The sequence below is a fragment of the Dermacentor albipictus genome, chromosome 5 (genome assembly GCF_038994185.2).
Source record: "Dermacentor albipictus isolate Rhodes 1998 colony chromosome 5, USDA_Dalb.pri_finalv2, whole genome shotgun sequence".
Classification (NCBI taxonomy): Eukaryota; Metazoa; Arthropoda; class Arachnida; order Ixodida; family Ixodidae; genus Dermacentor; species Dermacentor albipictus.
This window is the reverse complement of record NC_091825.1, coordinates 30,335,938-30,342,272: the sequence shown is the minus strand read 5'-3', so window position 1 is coordinate 30,342,272 and position 6,335 is coordinate 30,335,938. Positions and strand designations below refer to the sequence as shown.

The following is a 6,335-nucleotide window of genomic DNA, read 5'->3' as shown; positions in this document are numbered from 1 at the left end:
GTCAGGAGGATCGACGGGATGACGAGAAAAGCAGTTGGCGTCCAGATGCAAGCGTCCGGATTTGTACATCACAACGAAAGGATATATCTCCTGAAGTCTGATTGCCCAGCGACCAAGGCAGCCAGTCGGGTCTTTTAGTGATGACAGCGAGCACAACGCATGGGGGTCCGTGACGACAGGAAATGGGCGGCCAAAGAAGTAATGGTGAAATTCAGTCACTGCCCACACCAGAGCGTGGCCCTCACGCTAAGTGATAGAAAATTGCGCTCTAAAGGGGACACGAGGCGACTGACGCAGGCAATGAAGCGCTCGACTCCATTTTGCTGTTGGGCGGGGACAGCACCTATGCCATGGCCACTGGCGTCCGTGTGAACCTGAGTTGGTGCAGATGGATCAAAGGGGCCTAATATCGGAGGCGTTGTCAACAAGTGGATGAGGTTGTCGAAGGCAGCGGCTTGTTCGCGGCTCCAAAGGAACGCAGTGCCCTTCTTGAGAAGGTCAGTCAGTGGCCAGACGATATGCGCAATATTTGTAAGAAACCGACGAAAATAAGAGCATACGCCAACGAAGCAGCGCACATCTTTTGCTGAGCAGGGTACAGGAAAGTTCTTGACTGCATGAATTTATCAGGATCAGGACGTATAGTGGCAACACTGACAAGGGGGTCAAGAACTTGAGGCTTCGCGGTGTCCAAAATGACAGCCTCCATAACGATTTCAAGAATAGCGGCCAAACGACTGAGGGGCCTGTCAAACGTAGGGCGATATATACGATGACATCGTCCAGATAATATAAGAAGGTGGACCACTTATAGCCCCGAAGGAGAGAGTCCACCATTCTTTCGAAAGTTGCTGAGACATTAGAAAGTCCGAGAGGCATGACCTTTAAAAGGTAAAGGCCATCTGGTGTAACAAAAGCGGTCTTCTCACGGCAGAGTTCATCAACCAAAATCTGCCAATAACCGGATCGGAGGTCGATTGAATAGACGCATTTCAATCCGTGAAGGCAGTCGAGAGCGTCATCAATAGGCGGGAGAGGGCACACATCCTTTTTTGCGATCTCGTCCGGTTGACGGAAATCGACACAAGATCGCCAGCTGCCATCGTCCTTTTTGACCAAGACAATCAGCGATGCCTGAGGACTCGAAAAGGGCTCATTACACTTTTGGTTAGCGTCTTGTCTACTTCAGCTTGGATAACGTGCCGCAGTGCACGAAGCACACGATAGGATTGTCGACGGTTAGGACTAGAGTTACCGGTGTTAACCTTATGGGTCACAACGGAAGTCCGTCCCAGCGGGCGATCATCGAAGTCAAAGACGTCGCGATAAGACACCAGGGCGCGACAAAGATCCTCAGCCTGTTCGAGAAGAGGGTCTTGAGCGATCGTCTTCGAAAATATGCGGGGATCGGATGTTGCGGAACTAATCGGACAGCAGGTGTCTACAGACGGGCGCGGAACATCTAAAACAGAGATGCACGTATCGTCGATGGGAGACGCATTGACGAGTGACACGCCTTTCAGGATAACTTGTGTACTTAAAAAAACATTAAAACATGAAGAAATACGTGGTTATCGGCGATGGTCACAATGGCATGAGGAGCGGCAACTGTGTGTAGCAGGCGAACACTGACAGCATATTTAGCGCCAGCAAACAAGGACGTAATGGAGACGACAACACAATGCGCAATGCGCAACACAATGCGCATCCCTTACGTCCTTGTTTGCTGGCGCTAAATATGCTTTCAATTTACCAACACGCCCAACAAATGGCAACACTGACATTAGGGGTCAGCACATAGTCACCGCCAGGAACAGATGGGAAGCAGGTCAAAGGCATGTACATGGCCGCTTGAGGAGGCAACCGTACAGAGTCTACAAAACATTAACGAGGCTCAGCTGATTTTGGAGGACAGCAGTGAATAGGCAGCTCGGGTTGGAGGAGGCCAGCAGCGCACTCAGTCAGTACTGAATGGTCCGATAGAAAGTCGAGGTCGCAGATCAAGTCATGGGAACCCCGCTATAAAACAGCAAATAAAATGGAAATGCTGAAACCAGCTACAGTTATTCGGGCGGAGCACATGCCAAGGATAATGGGCGTTGCTCTATAAGCTAGCCGGATAGCACGAAATGCGGCAGGTGTAAGGAATTCCTTCAGGCGACAAAAAAAAAACGGTTGCTCGTCACCGAGATATGGGCTCCAGTATCAACAAGCGCTCGGAAAAATACACCCTCAACTTCTACGTCGACTATGTATCGTCTGGTCGGCAGGGTGAGAGGCTTTGGTGGAGACGTCGACGATGCAGCGTCACCTCCGGGAGCTGCATCATTTAAGTTTTCCGAAGGTATGCGCCCATGTCGGAATGACGGCGAGAGGCGACGGCACTAGGGTGAGCTGGACGACGGGCGACGACCTTGCGACGAAGGGGACTGGTGACTGCTGGACGAGAGTGATCGACAGCACCATGCGGTCGCACCGTCAGTGGCGTGCATGTTCGGCTCGGCTTGCGGCTGTCGAATGCTATCGATAGCGGTAGCAAATTAGTAGAAAGCTGTACGAAGTAAGGATAGTAGTTTTATCGGCTGTGTAAAGCTGTAAACATTCGCATACTAACTAAATTAACAAGCCCGATGTCACGCGCGCACTGGTAAACACGAACACATCTCGCTCGGTGACCGCGAAAACTCGCTGTCAAAACGCTGGAGTGAGGAAGCACGGCAGCAGCAGCGAGCGAATTGACCTTCGTGTGGCCTCTCACTTTAGCGCGAACTGAGCGGCGAGGCGCGCAAAGTAAGTAGTTGCTGGCGGAGTAAAAGCGGTCCCCCCTCCCTCCCGCGCTGCCTCCCCGCTTTCCTCTCTTTCGCGAGCGAGATAGAACCGCGATTGTGAGTTCCCTTTGCACCCAGTCGCGACATACGACGCGACTGCCAGAGCACAACACCTCGCTCTTTTCCATCCCTCCCAGCCTTTCGCGCAACGTAAGAGTCATAGCGTAAGAAATAAGATAAACCTGCATTTTTGGGGGGTGCAAACATTTCACTGTGTACGTCGTCGTAGTCGTTACCGCATCGATGTCGTCAGGTCCCTCCTCACCCTCAGGTTCAGCCTCGCCATATGCTCTCGTGAGCTCTCCGCTCTGCTCCCTCGTTCGCGTCAGATTGAGCTGCGATCGCCGGCTCCCCTCGCTTCCCACATTTCTCTCTCTCCCTCTCTCTCTCTCCCACTTTCTCTTTCTCCGGCCCGTGCAGCTATACGTGCAGCGCGGCTGAGGTGTCGTCTATATGGAGACAATTACCGCGCTGCACATTCCCCATCCTTCTCACTTCCCCCAAACTAGGGATCTCCCTGGGCTGCCCTCGCGTGCTTTGACTTCGCACATTCAGCGTACAGCACGCGCCGACGGCGTTATTGCGGTTGGACTTAATACGAAAGATTAGGCCAAACATACGGCGACGGCGAAAATGCGTCTGGAGTGTCCATATAATTACTATAGCAATAAAAAATGCCCAGTATACTCAAGAACAACTACTGCTTTGTGATGCCCATAAGGTCGCCTACGTCCGCTAACTTTATAGTTCGTGCTGCCTGCTGTGGTTTCCGAAATGCATACGGAGACGGCACCAGTTTCTCACCACCAGTGGCCGCGGTGGGCTAACTTTGTTTACCTTCGCAGATACAACGAGGGTGTACTTGAGGGTGAGGAGGAACCTGATGACATCGATGCGGTAACGACCATGACGACGTTCACAGTGAAATATTTGCACTCCGAAGGAAGCAGGTTTATCTCATTGCTAACGCTATTACTCTTGAAGCTGTGAAAAAAAATGCGAAAAAATATCGTTGTTCACAACTGCGAGCTCAGCTGCGATGAGAGAAGCTGCATCGTTGAAAGCTGCGTATGAGTCCTGGCCACGTATAGTGCGCACCGAAATATCTGGCAAGAGAGTTTGTCAGCGTTGGCCATTAAAAGCTATTTCATAAGATGTTCGTGTAATGTTTCGCAGCTATCACCATGTTTACTTGCCACAAAATCTGGCCAAAAAGCTCTTTATTCGTTCCCATCAATGAACACATCTTGCCCCTCAAAGGTGAGTGCTGGTTGGACGCGAACGCAGTGCCTACTTTTTTTTTTTTTTGAGCACTGTCGTAGCAAAAAACAAAAGGTGATATGAAGGTTTAGGAACAAATAAAAAAAGTTCTCCGTCGAGCCGGATTCGAACCAGCGACCTATGGATGTCCGTGGTGGGCGAGCCTCTACAGTCCACCGCTCTACCAACTGAGCTATCGACGGTTTTTTTTTCTTTATTACATGGAAAAGAAAACTCAAGGTGTATTACAAAGTGGACACAACTACACACTTAAAACTCAGGCAAACACACACATGCATCCAACAAGTGCATCCAGTCTGGCGGAGGTTCCTGCGCAGCGTAGACACTTCTTACATAAGCAGCACTTTCGCGAAAGAAGGACTTTGTAGATCGCGGGCTTTCGGCATGGCGGTCACACAGTCTACTTCTCCATAGGCTATGTAAGCCAAGTACTATGAACATGTCATAGGGAGGACCACCCGTAACCTTAAACGGTAGAAACCTAATTGTATATGGAGTCATGTCAATGTCCTTTTTGAGCGTCCGTTGGAGAATGTCCCAAAAGAATACAGCGTCCCTACAGTCTATGAAGCAGTGATCTATGGTTTCGGCACGTGGACAGAGCCGACAGTTTGTTGACCACGGCACAAAGCAACCCCTCGAATTCAACCAAGTTTTAACAGGGAGTGTTTCCGAATGTAATTTAAAGAAAAATGTTTTTACTCCAGGAGGTACACACATTTTTCGGACGCGCTTAAGTACATCCTGATAAGGTCGGCTTAAATAAGGTGCACGATACAAGGGATCTGGGAAAATAGAGTCAACCAGTGCCGCAGAAATTGCTTTTCGACTCGCTGTGAACACGTACTCCAGGCTGAATCTAACTTTCAAGAAAAGAAATGTGTCAACAACCTCCTTAAGAAAGCCCCAAGGAGCCTGTGGGACATCTTTGGCATTTGATGACACTATTATATTAGGAATATAATGAACTAAACGGAGTTGCAACATTTCACGCAAAAAAGGATGGTCATTGTCTCGAAAGAAGAACAGGCGTGAAACAATTTGCCTGATGAAGAGGTGGACTAATCCTAGACCACCACGTTCAAGAGGGAGGAACAGATTGTCGCGCCGCATCGATTCACAACTGGAACTCCAAATGAATGTTGCAAATACGCGATGCAGTGCCTGAAGGCGAAGTCTTGAGCAGTGCAGTACTTGCAGTACATACATAAGACGGGAAGCTAAGAAAACGTTACACACTTCAGCACGAAAGAACATTGACAAATTCCGCCCTCGCCATGAATTCACTTTACGTTGAATTTTGCCAACTTCTCCCGACCAATGAGCGTTGCTATTTCTATATTGTGAGAGAGGCACACCTAAATAACGCAGATCTTCTTTCCATTGAATGCCTGCGTAATGTGATGGCATTGTGGCCCATAATCCAAACCAAAAACCTGAACTTTTTTCAGAGTTAACGCTTGCACCAGAAGCCGCACAATATTCTTCTGTAATTGCAAGAGCAGTCTTCACACTCTCTTTATCTGTACAAAAAAAGGCCACGTCGTCTGCATACGCAAGAACCCGAACCTCATTAGTCAGTAATTTAAACCCTTGGAAATTTTGTTCTTTAACAATGCTCATACAAAGTGGTTCTAAATACAAGCAGAACAGGAGCGGTGACAAGGGGCATCCTTGTCGTACTGATGATACAAGCCTAATCGAATCGGAGAGAGAGCCATTCACTATCAGCCTCGTTGAACCATTAGCATAGCATATCCTGACACCTCTAAGGAGCAGGGACCCGATATTTATATGCTCTAGTACAGTAAACAGGAATGAGTGATTTACCCTGTCGAACGCCTTAGCCAGATCTAGCTGTACCATTGCCACCTGTCCAAACCCTTCAGCTACACACTCTAGCACCGATCTCGCAACATGAATGTTCGTCTGAATGGACCGGCCCCTGATGCCACATGTCTGATGATCACCGACCACAGATCTTATTACAACTTGCAAACGGTTAGCTAATACCTTAGCAAAAATTTTATAATCAACGTTGCATAAGGAGATAGGCCGATATCCGTCAACTTTATGCAATTTAGACTCATCATCGCTTTTGGCTATAAGGACGGTGTGTCCTTCGTACATTGTGGCGGTTAGGTACCCTACTTCCAAGGCCTCACGGTACACCTGAAGTAACAATGGTGATAAGAGGGAACGAAAACACTGATAAAATTCGGCAGT

The 6,335-nt window shown here is 48.8% G+C and overlaps 1 non-coding gene across 1 annotated transcript; it reads right to left on the bottom strand.

Annotated features, from left to right (window-relative positions):
- Positions 1-4,199: 4,199 nt before the first annotated feature.
- Positions 4,200-4,291, bottom strand: TRNAY-GUA (transfer RNA tyrosine (anticodon GUA)). Its single transcript is given in 2 exon segments — positions 4,200-4,235; positions 4,255-4,291. It is a non-coding gene; the product is annotated as a tRNA-Tyr (tRNA).
- Between the last annotated feature and the right edge of the window lie 2,044 nt (positions 4,292-6,335).